Consider the following 19202-nt stretch of genomic DNA (forward strand, 5'->3'; position numbering starts at 1 on the left):
AACCGTGAATAGAGTTTAAATGTGAGGGCTAAGGAACCAGCAGCCTCAAGGTCTGGGCTGTGGCGCCTAACCAGGCCTGTGCATTAGCTTTTATTAGTTAGGGGGGAAGTAAAGGAGATAAAGCTTGTCAATCTCAAGATCTGTGAATTCCATACATCATAATAGGAAACTGATTCAAGCCAATCATCCATCTCTGCAGGCAGCTGGACCATAAGTCACAACTTCCCGAAGGGACAAAACCTATATGCATATGAATAGATGGAGAGCACATCATCATTGAATCACTTCCCTTGCAGGTTTTAGGAAGGAATGCAGTCACAGAGGCTGAGGGTCTCCTTAGCCTGAGGAAGGTGGGGGGCTGTGCCCACCTCTGTGAACCCAGTAGGTTCTCCTGTTGGTCCCCACTCGGCTCCGCCTGACTTAGGTTGCTTTCCACGTGGAAAGTCGTGCTCGTCATTGGCTGGCCAGCCATCTTTCTGGGGCCAAACAGGGAGACATGAGGTACAAACACAAAGGTTTAGCAAAGTCCCTGAAAGGATCCGTCTTACAGACTCTCCTTTCTTTGGGGGCAAGTACAAGGAAACAAACAGTTAGGCTGCTGCGTGGTGACAACAGGTGTTTTGATATATATTTCTGTTCATGATAAAAGTGTATTTACTATCATATCTTTGTGATGTATTTGAACAAACGTATTATAAAGGGACTTTTGGCACAGGCTAAGTTTCAAGAAGGTAGTTTGAGAAGTTAAGAAAGAACACAAACTAGTCAATTTGTTCTAGCAGCATATGGACACGATTCTGTATTTGAAAGGCAGTCTTTCCTAAGGTCTTGTTTTAATTGTCCCTTATAGCCTTTTTGTAAAATCCATTAATGTCCATCATATCAGGTGAGGGGACTAAAGTCATGAAAGAGGAAAAGGATTCAGTTCATTTGTGTAAGTTGTCAGAAGAGTCAGGATAAAAGAAACAGATAAAATTGTAGCGATAAAATGGCAGAGACCGAGAAACTCAAGCGGCAAGCAGAGATCAGGGAGAACACAGCTTTATTTCGCCGGCAGGCTCAGTGGGATCGTTCCCAAAAAGACTGAGCCCTTACTGGGGTCACGCACTTTGTTTTACAGGGTTAGGCTTCCGGGTTTGGGAGAATTCGCGCCATTGCTATTGCGGCACTAAGGGATTGGTTAAAGCTGGCTGGGGTGCCCGGGAGGTCCGTCCCTAACGGCTGTGCTCACTCGAAAACTACTCTGACAGGAAAGCCTCTAACGGCTGTGCTCGCAGGAAAACTGCTCCAACATGCCCCCCTGTTGATGATCAGAAGGGGAACCCTGAAGATCATCATTTAAATCGAGGGAGATAGTCCCGTAGGGCAAGGATGCGGGCGGTGGTCTGAAAGGAGAGGGTATTTTCCATGAAGCGGACAAGGGCATTGAAGATGCACGGGCCGATGGTAGCAAGGAGGAGAATGGAGAGTAAGCGACCCGCCAAAGGGAGGAGCCAGGAGGTCCAGGACTGAGAGCCGAACCCCCAGGAGGCGAGTTCCTCACAGCAGCGCTGTATGCGATCCCGGAGCTCATGGACCTTGGTAACGACGACCCCAGACTGGTTTACGTAGTAGCAACATTCTTCTTGGAGGAAGAGACAGGTCCGACCTTTCTTGGCCAGGAGCAGGTCTAGAGCTCGCCAGTTCTGGAGGGCGACCACCACCAGGCCGGAGAGCTGGGTCTGGAGTGACGCGAGTGAGTCAGCAACCAGCTCCACGTCATTATTGAGTTCCTGAGAAAGTTTGTAATAAAAGTCGATGGAAGTCCCTAGGCCGGAGGTGCCAGCGGCGACCCCTGTGAAGATGCCCGTACCTATGAGGAAAGGGATGAAAGCCTCCCGACGTGTGCGAAAGGAAAGGGAGACCTGCCACTGGAATTCAGCATCAGTAAAAATGGCGGTAGAAGGAGAAATGAAAATGAGGATGCAGCCACTTCCATTACGATGTGTGTCCCAACACCTGTATGGGTAGCCTCAGTCACAGAAGAGAAGTATACCAGGAGGGGTGCAGACGGGTAAAGGTGCAGAAAAGTTCTGGCAGTGGGGGTCAGGAGCCTGAGCGAGGCCAGGGGGTAGGTAACAGGTGAGGTTTGTGGCCGGAGCTAGCGGAGCCAGCGGGACAGGATCGTTGATGGGTTCCGTGACTATTGAGGCAGAAGTGTTGGTGGAGTTGCGGAGGGGCCAATTAGGCAGAACAGCTCTTCCGAAAAAAGCTGAACAGGTAAGGGGAGACAAATCCAACAAGGGGACTTGGTAGGGAGAGAAGTGGAGTTGAGCCTAAGCTGGTAAGATGTATTGAGGAGGTGTTGAGTGAAGTCCGGGAAGCTAAGGAGTGGTGATCGGCATAAAGAGGTGAGGTTTAAGCGCTGGTAGCGGGGCTGGGGCGGGAGTGGCCCCAGCTATCGCAGCAATCCGGGTTGCCACAACTTTGCGGAGGGCAGTGTCTTGGACACCTCTGCCATCGGAGGACCCAGCCTGGGCCAGGTGGGACCAGCAGACAGGCCCTCGGGGGAAGGACTTGCGGGGGGACTGGAAGGTCTGAGTTCGGGTGGCGGTCCAATAGGTGCGGCTGGATTTCTTGCAGGTGGATGGCATGGTTCCCTGGTAGCATTCCTGGAGCATGAGAGTAAAGGATTGGAAGTGGGCGCTTGATCTGGACCCCTGGGTACAGGCATATTTTGAGCTCTTTGGTGTGTGGACAGAGGTACCCTTGACCATAAAACCTGCAGCTGTTCGAGGAGGGCTGTATAGCGAGGGCAGTCCAGTAGGTCTCACCGTCCTTTATGCAGAGGAAAAGCAAGACGCCACAGTAACAATCCGGGGTCATGCAGTCATAAGAGAAAAAGGAGGATCTTAAAGTCAGGTAGAAAGGGGACCTGCAGCAGGTACCTGTCCCTGGGCTGGGGCGCTCAGGGAAGGGTAGAAAGGACTTAAGAGGCAGAGGGCCATAGGCAAGTGAGCGTGAACAGGGGAAGGGTCCATAGTAGAAACCCAAACAGAGGAGGATTTTCTGGGCTGGGGTCCGATCAGATGGGGTCACAGAGATAAGAAGAAAAGAGGCTAAAAGAATCAGTAGACAGAGGGTGGTGATGGTTAGGAAGGAGCAGATGAGAACTGGCATTTAGGTGGATTTTTTAAGCGTGGTCTTCAGTGGCTCATCGGGCACTGGATGGGAAGTCCAGGCAGGCTGGTCCAACTCAGCTCACTTGACCCGGGAGTGGTGAATCCATGGTGTGATGCCAGAGACCTTAAGAGCAGTGGGGGTGACAAGGATTACTGTGTGTGGGCCCATCTATATTGGGCGGAGGGGCTCACGTCTCCAATCTTTTACCCAGACCCTGTCACCTGGAAGGTGGGGATGGACGGGGGTCCCTAATGAGATGGGAATTCTTTCTAGTAGATGTGAGTATAGGCCCGTAAGGATCTTTCCTAGGGCAATAAGCTGACTTTGGAGGTGGGAGTCACCTACTACTCTGAGGCTGCCTGGGATGGATGATAGCAACGGGGGAGGCTGGCCACAGAGAATTTTTTTTTTTTTTTTTTTTTTTTTTTTTATTAAATTTATTGGGGTGACAATTGTTAGTAAAATTACATAGATTTCAGGTGTACAATTCTGTATTACATCATCTATAAATCCCATTGTGTGTTCATCACCCAGAGTCAGTTCTCCTTCCATCACCATATATTCGATCCCCCTTACCCTCATCTCCCACCCCCCACCCCCCGCCCCCCTTACCCTCTGGCAACCACTAAACTATTGTCTGTGTCTATGAGTTTCTGTTTCTCATTTGTTTGTCTTGTTCTTTTGTTGTTTTTGGTTTATATACCACATATCAGTGAAATCACATGGTTCTCTGCTTTTTCTGTCTGACTTGTTTTGCTCAGCATTACTCTCTCAAGATCCATCCATGTTGTCACAAATGTTCCTATATCATCTTTTCTTACAGCCGAATAGTATTCCATTGTGTATATATACCACAACTTCTTTATCCATTCATCTATCGAAGGACATTTTGGTTGTTTCCATGTCTTGGCCACCGTAAGCAAAGCTGCAATGAACATTGGAGCACACATGTCTTTATCTCTAAATGTTTTCAGATTTTTTGGGTAGATACCCAGAAGAGGGATTGCTGGGTCATATGGCAATTCTATTCGTAATTCTTTGAGAAACCTCCACACTGCCTTCCATAACGGCTGTACCAGTCTGCATTCCCACCAACAGTGTATGAGGGTTCCTTTTTCTCCACAGCCTCTCCAACATTTGTTGCTATTTGTCTTGTTGATGATAGCCATTCTGACTGGGGTGAGGTGATATCTCATTGTGGTTTTGATTTGCATTTCTCTGATGATTAGTGATGTTGAGCATTTTTTCATGTGTCTATTTGCCATTTGTATGTCCTCTTTGGAGAAATGTCTCTTCAAGTCCTCTGCCCATTTTTCAATTGGGTTGTTTGTTTTTTTGTTGTTGAGTTGCATGAGTTCCTTGTATATTCTGGATACTAGCCCCTTATCGGAGGCACTGTTTGCAAAAATCTTCTCCCATTCAGTTGGTGGCCTCTTTATTTTGTCAATGGTTTCTTTTGCTGTGCAGAAGCTTTTAAGTTTCATATAGTCCCATTTGTTTATTTTAGCTTTTACTTCCATTGCCTTTGGAGTCAAGTTCATAAAATGCTCTTTGAACCCAAGGTCCATAAGTTTAGTACCTATGTTTTCTTCTATGCAGTTTATTGTGTCAGGTCTTATGCTTAAGTCTTTGATCCATTTTGAATTAACTTTGGTACATGGTGACAAATAGCAGTCCAGTTTCATTCTTTTGCACGTGGCTATCCAATTCTCCCAGCACCATTTATTGAAGAGGCTGTCTTTCCTCCATTGTATGTTTTTAGCTTCTTTGTCAAAAATTATCTGTCCATATTTATGTGGTTTTATTTCTGGGTTCTCAATTCTATTCCATTGGTCTATGTGTCTGTTTTTCTGCCAATACCATGCTGTTTTGATTATTGTAGCCCTGTAGTACAAGCCAAAGTCAGGAAGTGTGATACCTCCATTATTGTTCTTTTTCCTTAAGATTGCTTTGGCTATTCGGGGTCTTTTGTGGTTCCAAACAAATCTGATGATTTTTTGTTCTATTTCTTTAAAATATGCCATTGGGATTTTGATGGGGATTGCATTGAATCTGTATATTGCTTTGGGTAATATGGCCATTTTAACTATGTTGATTCTTCCAATCCATGAGCAAGGAATGTCTTTCCATTTCTTTGTGTCTTCTTCAATTTCTTTCAAAAATGTCTTATAGTTTTCAGCATATAGGTCTTTCACATCCTTGGTTAAGTTTATTCCTAGGTATTTTATTCTTTTTGCTGCAATTGCAAAAGGAATTGTTTTTTGTATTTCTTTTTCTGAGATTTCATTGTTAGTATATAGGAAGGCAATGGACTTTTGTGCGTTGATTTTGTAGCCGGCAACTTTACTGTATTCGTTGATTGTTTCTAATAGCTTTTTGGTGGAGTCTTTAGGGTTTTCTATATATAGCATCATGTCATCTGCAAAGAGTGATAATTTAACTTCTTCATTCCCAATTTGGATGCCTTTTATTTCTTTCTCTTGCCTGATTGCTCTGGCAAGGACTTCCAACACTATGTTGAAAAGCAGAGGTGATAGGGGACATCCCTGTCGTGTTCCTGAACGTAGAGCAAAGGGCTTCAGTTTTTCTCCATTAATTATGAGATTAGCAGAGGGTTTGTCATATATGGCCTTTATTATGTTAAGGTATTTTCCTTCTATACCCATTTGATTAAGTGTTTTAATCATAAATGGATGTTGTATCTTGTCAAATGCTTTTTCTGCATCAATTGATATAATCATATGATTTTTGTCCTTTATTTTGTTTATGTGATGTATCACATTGATGGATTTGCGTATGTTGAACCATCCTTGTGCCCCGGGGATGAACCCCACTTGGTCGTGATGAATAATCTTTTTAATGCATTGTTGTATTCGATTTGCTAGAATTTTATTTAGGATTTTTGCATCGGTATTCATTAGAGATATTGGTCTGTAGTTTTCTTTTTGTGTGTGATCCTTACCAGGTTTTGGTATCAGGGTAATGTTGGCCTCATAGAATGAGTTAGGGAGTACTGTCTCTTCTTCAATTTTTTGGAAGAGTTTGTGCAGAATTGGTATTAGATCCTCTTTGAAGGTTTGGTAGAATTCACTAGTGAAGCCATCTGGTCCCGGACTTTTGCTTTTGGGAAGGTTTTGGATGACTGATTCAATTTCGTTACTGGTGATCGGTCTGTTTAGATTTTCCAGTTCTTCATGGTTCAGCCTTGGAAGGCTATATGTTTCTAAGAACTTGTCCATTTCTTCTAGGTTGTTGAATTTGGTGGCATATAGTCCTTCATAGTATTCTTGGATGATCCTTTGTATTTCTGTGGTGTCCGTGATAACTTCCCCTTTTACGTTTCTGATTTTGTTAATCAGTGTCTTCTCTCTTTTTATCTTAGTAAGTCTAGCCAAGGGTTTGTCAATTTTGTTAATCTTTTCAAAGAACCAGCTCTTTGTCATATTAATTTTTTCTATTGTCTTTTTGTTCTCTATTTCATTTAGTTCTGCTCTAATTTTTGTTATTTCCTTTCTTCTGCTGACCTTGGGTTTTACTTGTTCTTCTTTTTCTAGTTCTTTAAGGTGTAACATGAGGTTATTTATTTGGGAGTTTTCTTGTTTCTTGAGATAGGCCTGTAGTGAGATAAATTTCCCTCTTAAAACTGCTTTCGCTGCATCCCAAAAATTTTGGTAGGATGTATTTTCATTGTCATTTGTTTCTATGTATCTTTTGATCTCTCCTCTAATTTCTTCTTTGACCCAGTCCTTCTTTAAAAGTATGTTATTTAATCTCCATGTATTTATGTTTTTTCCCGCTTTCTTTTTACAGTTGATATCCAATTTCAAAGCCTTGTGATCAGAGAATATGCTTGGTATGATTTCAATCTTCTTAAATTTGTTGAGACTGATTTTATGTCCCAATATATGGTCTATCCTTGAGAATGTTCCATGTACACTAGAAAAGAATGTATAGTCTGATGTTTTAGGATGAAGTGCTCTATAAATGTCAATTATGTCCATTTCATCTAATGTGTCATTTAGGGCTACTATTTCGTTATTTATTTTCTGTTTGGATGATCTATCCATAGCTGTCAATGATGTATTGAAGTCCCCTAGTATAATTGTGTTTTGGTCAATTTCTCCCTTTAGTTCTGTTAGTAGTTGCTTGGTGTATTTCGGTGCTCCCTGATTGGGGGCATAAATATTGATGACTGTTATGTCTTCTTGTTGTATAGTCCCCTTCACCATTATGAAATGTCCATCTTTATCTCTTGTTATCTTTTTCACCTTGAAGTCTGTTTCATCTGATATCATTATGGCTACACCTGATTTTCTCTGGGTACCATTTGCTTGGAGTGTCTATTTCCACCCTTTCACTTTGAGTCTATGCTTGTCCTTGTAGCTGAGATGTGTCTCTTGGAGACAGCATATGGTTGGGTTTATTTTTTTGATCCAATCTGCTACTCTGTGCCTTTTTATTGGTGAGTTCAGTCCATTTACATTTAGGGTGATTATTGATATGTGAGGATTTCCTGTCATTCTATCCTTAGTTTTCTGGTAAGGTTGTGTCTCCATTGTTTCTTTGCCTTTTTGTTGTTGTCTATTATTTCTGTGTGGTGGTATTCTATGATGTTTCCCTCTGTTTCTTTTTTTATTTCAGTATATATTTCAATTCTGGATTTATTTTGAGTGGTTACCCTTAAGTTTATGTAAAAGAAAGTTTGATATTTAGAGTATTCCATTTTCTTCAGCATGCTTACTTTCTCCATTGCCATATTCCGGTTCAGGCCTTTACTCTCCCCCTTTTTGAGTTGTGGTTGCCACAAATTGTCCCTGTTGATGGTGGTCGAATAGCCTCCTTTAGTATTTCTTGTAGTGCAGGTCGTGTATTAGAAAATTCCCTCAGCTTCTGTATGTCTGGAAAGGTCTTTATTCCTCCTTCATATCTAAAGGATATCTTTGCTGGATATATTATTCTTGGCTCATGGTTTCTCTCTTTCAATAGTTTGAATATTTGGTTCCACTCCCTCCTGGCTTGTAGAGTTTCTGCTGAAAAATCTGATGATAATCTAATGGGCTTTCCTTTGTAAGTTACTGTCTTCTTTTCCCTGGCTGCCTTGAGGATTCTTTCTTTGTCGTTGATTTTAGACAGCTTCAATACAATGTGCCTTGGAGAAGGTCTGTTGGGATTGAGGTAACTAGGTGTTCTGTTTGCTTCTTGGATTCGAGGGTCCAGTTCTGTCCACAAATTTGGGAAGTTCTCATCGACAATTTGTTTGAATATATTCTCTGTTCCCTTCTCTCTTTCTTCTCCTTCTGGTATGCCCATTATTCTTATATTGCTCTTTCTGATGGAGTCAGAAAGTTCTTGTAGAGTTCTTTCATTTCTTTTAAGTCTCAAGTCTCTTTCTTCTTCAATTTGTGTCATTTCCAGGTTTCTATCTTCGATGTCACTGATTCTTTGCTCCATCTGGTCAACTCTACTACCTAAGCTGGTTATTTCATTCTTAATTTCTTCTATTGAGTTCTTAATCTCCAGAAATTCTATTTGGTTCTTTTTTAAGATTTCAATCTCTTTCGTAAAATGCTCATGCTGTTCTTTGATTGAGTTTCTGAGTTCCTTTAACTGCCTATCTGTGTTTTCTTGTATCTCGTTGAGTTTTTTCAGAACTGCAATCTTGAATTCTCTGTCATTTAAGTCACATATTTCTGTATCTTTAAGTGCCTTCTCTGGAGATTTTTCACTTTCTTTCTGAGCTATCTTGTTGCCTTGGTTATTCATGGTGATTACTGGTTTACTATTTCTCTTCCTAGACATCTACAGGAGTGACTTCTGCAACAGGTTGATAGAAAGCGGTCTTTCTTTTGTTTGCCAGTACTTGTTGGTAGAATGTTTTATTATTTCTCCAACTGCAACTTATTTTTCTTTTTCTGTTGTTTTGATCTGACACTGCTACTGTTTCACTTCTAGCACCGGGCAGGTGGGGGCGGGGCGAGCTCTGGGAGGGTAGGGAGGGGGCGGCTAGTCTCAGTGCCTAAGGCTCCGTTCTCTGCTCGGCAGTGCGGGCTTAAACCACCGTTTTCAGCCTTTTTCCCTCAGTCTTTTCTCCGAGGTCTCTGCCGTGAGCGTTGGGTTCAGCCGTGTTATATGCTGTCCCCTCAGCCCTGTGGAGCCCTGGCGGAGCCCTAGCAGTCCGAGTTCTTCCCTCTCCCGCAGCTGCGGTAGTTCCGGGAAGCAGCGAGCTCGGAGCACTGAGCTAGGTCTGCGTCCTGCGCCCGCGCGGCTCCGTCTCCGCGCGCTTCTCCCTTTCCTCCTCCTCCCTCCACTCGCGCGAATCTCCCACCTGTAGGTGATTTCAGTCGGTAGTGGGCCTCTTCATGTTGCCTGTCTGCTGTGCAGGGAGTCCTTTGTGGAGTTTTTGTTGTTCGATTCTTTGTAAATTCCGGGGGAGCTTTACAGAGGCTCACCTCACGCCGCCATTTTTCCGGAAGTCCCCGCCACAGAGAATTTCAACTGGGGAGAAACCATCCTTTTGAGGAGTACACTGGAAACGGAGGAAGGCTAAGGGGAGTAGATACGTCCATCCCAGGGAGGTTTCTTGGCATAGCTTTGACAACGTTTCTTTGAGCGTACGGTTCATGCATTCTACTTTCCCTGAACTCTGAGGCCAGTAGGCCGTGTGACGCTTCCAGGACACATTGAGGGCCGAGGCCAGAGTCTGTAGCACGTCTGAGACAAAGGCTGGTCCGTTGTCACTAAGAATGGTGAGGGGAAGCCCATACTGTGGGATGATTTTGCGGAGAACTTTGGTGACTTCTCTGGCTTTTTCAGTTTGGGTGGGAAAGGCTTCTACCCAGCCCGAGAAGGTACAGATTAGGACAAGAAGGTATTTTATCCCTCGGTAAGGGGTCATTTCTGTGAAGTCTACCTCAAGATCTTCAAAAGGGGCAGATCCCATTCGTTGGACTCCGGGTGATAGGGTTGGTCCAGCCTTGGGATTGTGTCTGGCACAGGTAGTACAGCGCTCTGTGATAGAGCGACATAGGGCTGTGAGCCTGGCTGTATAGAAGTTTTTGGCTAGCAGCCTTTCAAGTCCAGTCTTCCCTAGGTGGGAGGTAGAGTGTTGTTCCGAAATGATGCGGGGAGCGAGGGCAGCCGATATGAATAAGCGGCCATCACTCAGTATCCACCAACTTTGAGGGTGCCGGGTGGCACCCCATTTTGATCCCAGCTGTCTTCTGCTGCGGTGTAGGTAGGGCTTGGCGAGGCTGGGGTGGTGGAAGCAATGATGCTGCGTCTGTGTCCTGGGCAGCTGCCTTCGTGGCTTGATCGGCGAGTCGGTTGCCAGCAGCCGGCTCTTTGTTCCCTTTCTGGTGCCCTCGGCAGTGGATGATGGCTAGGCGCTGGGGTGCCCAAACATCTTCCAGTAGCTGTAGGATTTCGCTTTTATTTTTGATGGCTTTCCCTTCAGACATGAGGAGGCCACGTTCTTTGTAGATGGCCCCATGTATGTGCACGGTGGCAAAAGCATACCTGGAGTCTGTGTAAATGTTAACCCTTCTGTCTTTTGAGAGCTGCAGTGCCCGTATGAGAGCCTAGAGTTTGGCTCGTTGTGCTGACCACCCAGCTGGAAGTGCCTTTGCCTCCAGAACCTCCAAAGCTGTAGTTACAGCATAGCCAGCTCTACATAGTCCACCCTGCAGGAAACTGCTGCTGTCAGTAGAGTGTAACCTCTGCGTCCTGCAGAGGGGAGTCTTGTAGGTCCGGCCGTGTGGCATGGACCTCAGTAATGACTTCTAGGCAGTTGTGTTCAGGCTCGCCTTCGGCTGTGGGGAGAAAGGTTGCCAGGCTTAAGGCTTGAACAGTTTGGAGGCTTATGTGAGGATTTTCTAGAAGGAGCCCCTGGTATTGGGTGAGCCTGGCATTGGAGAGCCATCGTGAACCCTGACAGTTCATGAGCATAATTACAGAATGGGGAAACTTGACTGTGAGTTTTTGTCCGAGGGTGAGCTTGTCAGCTTCCCGGACGAAGAGTACTGTAGCGGCAAAGGCCCGCAGGCATGGGGGCCACCCGGAAGCGACCAGGTCCAATCTTTTGGACAGGTAAGTAATAGGTCTTACCCAGGGTCCAACTATCTGGGATAGGAGTCCCAATGCAGCTTTGTCTTCTTCATGGACAAATAGGCAGAAAGGTTTTTCCGTGTGAGGTAGACCCAAAGCTGGGTCTCTCCCAAGTAAGTCTCTGAGTTCTGTGAAGGCCTTTTCCTGTGTCTCTCCCCATTTTAGGGGTTGTTTGTCCTGTTCTGAGGGTGACTCATAAAGTGGTCGGGCTATGGCCGAGAACCCAGGAATCCAGATTCGACAGAATCCAGCTGCCCCCCAAAATTCACATAGGGCTCGCCTAGTGGTGGGCCGCGGGAGGTGGGTAATAACCACTTTTCGTTCTGTGCTGAGGGCTCGTTTTGCTTGGGTGATTATGAAGCCTAAATATTTGACTTCCTGTTTGCAGAGCTGAGCCTTTTTCCAGGACACCCGGTACCCTTTGATGACCAGATGTTGTAAGAGGGCAATTGTGTCTTGGTGGCAGGCCTTTCTTGCCAGGCAGGTGATGAGGAGATCATCTACATATTGTAAGAGAGTGCAGTTGACTTGTTCTCGCGGGAAATTTGCAAGGTCGGAAGCCAGGGCCTCATTGAATAGCGTGGGGGAATTCTTAAACCCTTGTGGAAGCCTCATCCAGGTAAGCTTCATTTGACACCCTGACTTAGGGTCAGTCCACTCAAAGGCAAAGATGGGTTGGTTTATTGGGGCTAGTTGAATGCAAAAGAAGGCGTCCTTAAGATCCAAGCAGGTGAACCAGGCGGCCTCCGGTGGGACCTGGCTGAGAAGGGTGTAGGGATTGGGAACTACTGGATGCAGAGACTGAGTTACTTGATTCACTGCATGGAGGTCCTGGACTGGGCAATATTCACCATTTGCCTTCTTGACGGGGAGTAGCGACGTGTTCCAGGGGGACTGACACTCATCGAGGATGCCCGCATCTTTCAGCCATTCAAGATGTGTCTGAATGCCTATTTGAGTTTCCCTGGAAATCAGGTATTGTTGAGGCCATTGTGGCTGGGCTCCGGCCTTTAGTTCAATTATGACAGGGGCCCGTTTGCTGGCAAGTCCGGGAGGATTGTTTTCTGCCCATACCCCTGGTACCTTAGTTCAGTAGTACTCAGGGTTTGTTTCGGCGGCCTCTAATTCAAATAATCTCCATTCTTTGTCCCTGGGTGGGGAGGTTGAGGGATAGGATGAGTTATGGCTCGGCAGGGCTCAAGGTCATGGTTGTTTGGCCTGATTGCTCGAAGGAAATCTGTGCCTCTAACTTAGTGAGTAGGTCTCTCCCAAGCAGTGGGATCGGGCACTCAGGTACATATAAGAACTCATGGGAGATGACGTGACCTCCTATTTTCAGGTTCGAGACCGGCAGAAAGGCTGACTTACTGCCTGGTGTCCGGTGGCCCCCATGACGGTTACAGTCCGATTAGTAAGGGGAGCCACTGGGGAAGTAACCACTGAGTGTTCTGCTCCTGTGTCTACCATAAAGGTAATCTTTTGGCCCCCTATGGCTAAATCAACCGTGGGCTCGCAGGGGCCTAGCAGTAGAGAGCCCAGTCCCCATCAATCAGAGTCTATGCCGGCTAGGCTGATGAACTCAGGTTCCTTCTTACCAGGAGGTGTAGGCCGCGGATGGCTTCTGGGATGAGGCTGTCGCCGATTGGGGCATTCATTTTTCCAGTGCCCCACCTCCTTGCAATAGGCACATTGATCCTTTCTGAGCACCCTGCAAGGCTGTGTTGGATTTCTTGTCTGCCCCACAGTCCTTCTTTGGTTGGTGTTTTGTTGGAGTGCCACCACCAATAGAGTTACTTTCTGTCTCATCCTCTTATCAGCTTCTCGCTTGGCTACATTGTCGCGGTTGTGGAACACTTTGTTAGCCACCTCTAGCAGCTGGGTGATGTTCATCCCGGCGAAGCCTTCGAATTTTTGGAGTTTTCGGCGGATGTCTGGGGCTGACTGCGCAACAAAAGCTGCATTTACCACTCACTGATTTTCTGGTGCCTCTGGGTCAAACAGGGTGTATATGCGGAAGGCTTTGCATAGTCTTTCCTAGAAGTCTCCATGCGTTTCTTCACTGTCTTGAGTTACGTCAGCTGTCTTTGACATATTAGTCGGTTTCTTTGCCCCTTGTCGGAGGCCCCGCAGAATGGCCTCTTGAGACCTTCTGATAGCACCTCTGCCTTCTTCCGTGTTGAAGTCCCAGTTGGGCCGGTTGTCAGGAGCAGCCTCGTTAGCCCATCTCCCCGTGTCCATGACGCCTCCTGGAGCCATCTCTTCCAGCCACTTTCGAGCTTCTTGTAGGATTCTCCGCCTCTCTTCGGTGTTAAAGAGGGTGCAAAGGAGTTGTTGACAGTCTTCCCAGGTAGGCCAGTGTGTTTGGAAGATGGATTCCATGAGGTCAATCATAGCTTGGGGCTTTTCTGAGTAGGCTGGGGTGTGATGTTTCCAGTTCAGGAGGTCAGTGGTGGTAAAGGGCTGGTAGTAGATTATAGGTTGGCCAGGAAGGGGAGTCCTGTCCGGGCCAATAAAATTGGGCCCCAGAGTTTCGCGGAGAGACATCTGGAGGGCTGGGATGGTTCACAGCCGAAGGCCGCGGGTGAAATCTTGGGTGTGGGCTCTGCAGGCCGGCTCTTGGGTTGAGCAGCCCGTGGGGAAACGGAGGGCAGCAGGGTGTCTGGAATCGCATTCAGAGCAGTTGGCGGGACTGGTGGGACGTATGGTGGTGGCAGGATTTGCAGCTCCTCCTCATAGTCCCCTTGGTGTATAGTTTTCGGCGGAGGGGCGTTGGGAGTTCCTTTCAGAGACTGGGTTACGAGAATCTTGCACTGTCCCTTTTTACTAGAGCAGAACCGTACTCAAGGTGGTAGGGTCCTGGCAATTTCCAACCAGGAGTCAATGTATGGAAACTGATCCGGGTGGCCAGGATTGCCAGTCACCACAATATAAACACGTTGGCTGATGGCCAGGTCTAGGGTTCCCTCTGATGGCCAGCCCATGTTAAAAGTGGGCCATTCCAATTCACAGAGTGTTCTTAACTTTCCTGAGGTCATGCAGACTCCATAATCTCCGCCATAACCTTTCTCAAAATTCTTTAACATGCAGTCGCTTCCCTCCCATAGTGTACGATGTCGCAGATGGGGGGAGGGGGAACTCACTCAGGTGCTGTCCTGTTCGCGTCCCTTGCAGGAACTTTGGAGCGTCTTGACTAAGGTCTATCCATATAAGCCTCGGACCAGGCCACTCCATAGAGTGGATGACCGTTATGCCATATGACGCTCCACGAGAATTCAGGGTGCAGCCCACTCAGGTTCCGTAGCTAAATGAGGTGGAACCACACAAACAGGCACACAATCAGCATTCACACAATCATACCGGATAGACACCCTCCCTATGGTGTCCCTGCCTGGGTAGGTTATAAGAACCTACCGGGAGGTGATCAGACTCCCCTTCTGTCACGTGGGACAGGACTGACTCAGATAATGGCCCCAGGGCTTACCTGGTCCGACAGGAGGATCCGGCTGGTTGTCCCGGTCTCTCCCTTTCGGTGGGTTCAGCTGGGGAAACGCGGGCCGTGGCTGCCCGGGGAAAGCCCGGTCCAGGGTCCGCCAAAATTGGCGGGGCATGCCTACACACTTCTTGGGCCTCCTGTCGCTCTGCGGCCAGCCTCTCGCCCCACACCGGTGGCAGGAGGGGCCAGCGCGGTTGGATTTCCTGGTCAGGGAACCAAATGTTGCGGGAAAGTGGCAGAGATCGAGAATCTCAAGCTGCACGAAGAGATTAGGGAGAACACAGCTTTATTTCGCCAGTGGACTCAGCAGGATCGTTCCCAAAAAGACTGAGCCCTTACTGGGGTCGGGGGCTTTGTTTTATAGGGTTAGGCTTCCGGGTTTGGGAGAATTTGCGCCATTGCTATTGTGGAGCTAAGGCATAGGTTAAGGATGGCCGGAGTGCCGGGGACGTCCGTCTCTAACAGCTGTGATCGCTTGAAAACTACTCTGACAGGAAAGCCTCTAACGGCTGTGCTAGCAGGGAAACTGCTCTGATAAGATATGGGAGGAGGGAGTGGGACGGGAAAGCCTCTAAGGGCTGTGCTCGCACGGAAAAACTGCTCCAACAAAAGTTGGGTGGTTCAGGTAACTAAGAATAAGCTCTTTATAAGCAAGCACAAAACTCATAACTTCTCACTCTTTATCACAAAGAGGCCAAGTCTGCTGCATAAACAATCCCAGCTACCAAGACGTCATTCCCGGGATATCCTTTCAGGTATCAGGAAGAGTGATGCCGGCAAGGTAATTTTGTACAGCCCCCACATTACGTGCTCCCTATTAGGCTGAACAAGATTATAAATATCTTGAATCAAGTGACTTTTTCTGTCTTCTTATTCCCCAAAACCCCTCCTTTCTGGCTACCATCTATTTGTTCTCTGTATCTATGAGTTTGTTTCTGTTTACTTTGTTTATTTTGTTTTATTTTTTGAATCCACATACACGTGAAATCATACATTTGTCATTCTCTGCCTGACTTATTTCATGTAGCATAATACCTCTAGGTCCATCCATGTTGTAACAAATGGCAAGATTCCATTCTTTTTTGGGTGCTGAGTAATATTCTGTTGTACATATGTACCATTTTTTCTTTATTCATCTATCAATGGACACTAAGTTTCCTTCCATATACTGGCTATTGTAAATAATGCTGCAATGAGCATGGAGCTGCACAGCTTTTCCAATTAGTGTTCCCAGAAGTGGATTTGCTGGGTCACATGGTAGTTCTATGTTTTGAAATCTTTTGAGGAACCTCCATACTGTTTTCCATGGTAGCTGCATTAATTTACAATCCCAACAACAGTGCAAAAGTGTTCCCTTTGATCTCCTTCTTGCTAAAGCTTGTTTGTTGATTTATTCATAATAATAATCCTGACAGGTGTAAGGTATCTCACTGTGGTTTTAATTTGAATTTCCCTGATGATTAGTGATATTTTCATATGCCTATTGGCCATCTGTATGTCCTCTTTGAAAAAAATATCCATTCAGGTCTTCTGCCAATTTTTTAACTGATTTTTGTTGTTGGTGGTGGTGGTTTTTTTTGGCAGTAAGTTGTAAGAGTTTCTTCTACATTTTGGATATTAACACCTTATCAGATATATCATTAGTGAATATCTTCTCCCATTCAGTAAGTTGTCTTTTTATTTTGTTGATGGTTTAATTTGCTCTGCAAAATCTCTTCAGTTTGATGTAGTCTCATTTGTTTTTATTTTATTTTGTTATTTATTTTATTATTTTCCTTCCTGAGGAGACATAGCAAAAGAAAAAAACAAAACAAAACAGTATTACTAATAGCAATGTCAAAGAGTTAACTGATTATGTTTTCTTTTAGGGGTTTTACAGTTTTGGGTTTTATATTTAAATTTTTAATCCATTTTCATTTTATTTTTATATATAGCATAAGAAAGTGACCCAGTTTCATTCATTTGCATGCATCTGTCCAGTTTTACCAACACTATTTATGGAAGAGACTATCTTTATCCCATTATACATTCTTATCTACTTTGTCAGAGATTAATTAACCATATGGGCTTAGGTTTATTTCTGGGTTCTCTATTCTCTTCAATTGAGCTATGCATCTGTTTTTATGCCAGTACCAGGCTGTTTTATTTAGTATAGCCTTGTGGTATAGTTTGATATCAGGTAGCATGATACCTCCACCTTTGTTCTTATTTCTCACAATCGCTTTAGCTATTCAGGGTCTTTTGTCATTACATATGCATTTTAAAATTATTTGTTCTAGTTCTATAAAAGATGCGATTGCTATTTTGAGAAAAATTGCGTTGATTTTTCAATTGCTTTGGGTAGTATGAACATTTTAACAATGTTAATTATTCCTATCCATGAGTACCGTATACCCTTCCCTTTATTTGTATCTCCTTCAGCTACTTTCTTCAATGTCTTATAGTTTTCCAAGTAGAGATCTTTTACATTGGATAAATTTATTCCTAGGTGACTTTCTGTTTGCTTGTTTGTTTTTCTGCAGGTGTAAGTCAGATTACTTTCTTAATTTCTCTTTCTGCTAGTTTGTTATTGGTGTATAAAAATGCAAGTGATATCTGAATATTAATTTCGTATCCTGCTACTTTACTGAATTCATTAATTAGTCCTAATAGTTGCTTGTTGGATTCTTGAGGGTTCTCTCTATATAGTACCATGTCATCTGCAAAAAATTAGTTTTACTTCTTCCTTTCCAGTTTGGATGACTACTATTTCTTTTCCTTGTCTGATTGCTATAGCTTGGAATTACAATACTATGATGAAAACAGGTAGTGAAAGTGGACATTCTTGTCTTGTTCCTGATCTTAAAGAAAATTTTTTCTTTGTTTCACCATTGAGTATGATGTTAGCTGTGGGTTTGTCATATACGACCTTTATTATGTTAAGATATGTTTCCTCTGTTCCCACTTTGTCATAAATGGATGTTCGACATTTTTCAAATGTTTTTTTTTTTTTTTTTTCTGCATCCATTGATATAATTATATGATTTTAATCCTTTATTTTGTGTATGTGGTGTATCACATTAATTGATTTTTGCCTACTGAACCAGCCTTATATCTAGGAAATAAATCCCACTAGATCATGTTGTATGACCATTTTGAAGTATATCTGAATTCAGTGTGTTAATATTTTGTTGAGGAATTTTGCATCTATGTTCATCAGGGATATTGGCCTATAATTTTATTTTTTGTAACATCTTTGTTTGATTTTGGTATGAAGGTAATTCTGCCCTCATAGAATGGATTTGGTAGCCCTTCCTCCTCTGCAATTTTTTAGAATAGTTTGAGGAGGATAGGCATTAATGCTTCTTTGAATATTTGGTAAAATCCACCAGTGAAACCTTCTGGTCCAGATCACCCAAAAGCTATCTGACTTTTGTTGTTTTTATTTTGGGGGAGTTTTTTTTTTTTTTTTTTTTTTTTGTAATTATGAATTCAATTTCATCAGTAGTCATTGATAAATTCAGGTTTTGTGTTTCCTCCTGACTCAGCCTTAGAGGATTGACTATTTCTAGGAATGTATCCATTTCTTCCAGGTTGTCCAATTTGTTGGCATATATTTGCTTGTAGTATTTCCTTATAATCCTTTGTATTTCTACGGTGCTGGTTGTCACTTCTCCTCTTTCGTTTCTGATTTTATTTATTTGAGCTCTTTCTCTTTTTCTCTTGATGAACCTGTTTAAAGGTTTATCAGAAAACCAGCTCTTGATTCCATTGATCTTTTCTATTGTTTATTTTTTTAGACTGTATTTGATGTATTTCCAGTATAACCATCTTTCTTCTACTCACTTTGGGTTTTGTTTGTTCTTCTTTTTCTAGTTCCTTTAAGTGTAAGGTTAGGTTGTTTATTTGAGATTTTTATTGTTTCTTGATATAGGCCTATATTGCTATAACTTTCCCTCTTAGAACTGCTTTAGCTGTGTCCCATAAATTTTTGTGTCATTGTGTTTTCATTTTCATTTGTCTCAAGGTATATTTTGATTTCTTCCTTGATCCCTTTGTTAACCCCTTTTTTAGTACCATATTATTTAGCTTCCATGAGTTTGTGTGTTTTTCAGTTTTCTTCTTGTAATTGATGTTTAGTTTCATATCATTGTGATTGGAGAAAATGCTTGATATGATTTCAGGTTTTTTAATTTATTGAGACTTGTTTTGTGGCATAACCTGTGGTCTACCCTGGAAAATGTTCTGTGTGCACTTGAAAAGAATTTATATTCTGTTGCTTTGACATGAAATGTCCTAAAAATATCAATTAAGTCCATATGACCTAATGTATCATTTAAGACCTCTGTTTCCTTGATATTCTGTCTCGATGACATATCCATTAATGTCAGTAGGATGTTAAAGTCCCCTATTATGACTATAATACTGTTGATCTCTCCCTTTATATCCATCAATATTTGATTTA

At 44.0% G+C, this 19202-nt stretch overlaps 1 pseudogene; it reads right to left on the reverse strand.

Annotated features, from left to right (window-relative positions):
* Positions 1-2016: 2016 nt before the first annotated feature.
* LOC148754842 (uncharacterized) lies at positions 2017-10102 on the reverse strand (annotated as a pseudogene).
* Positions 10103-19202: the final 9100 nt, after the last annotated feature.

This window comes from Rhinolophus sinicus, chromosome 17 (genome assembly GCF_057876585.1).
Source record: "Rhinolophus sinicus isolate RSI-liver-muscle chromosome 17, RSI-T2T, whole genome shotgun sequence".
Taxonomy (NCBI): Eukaryota; Metazoa; Chordata; class Mammalia; order Chiroptera; family Rhinolophidae; genus Rhinolophus; species Rhinolophus sinicus.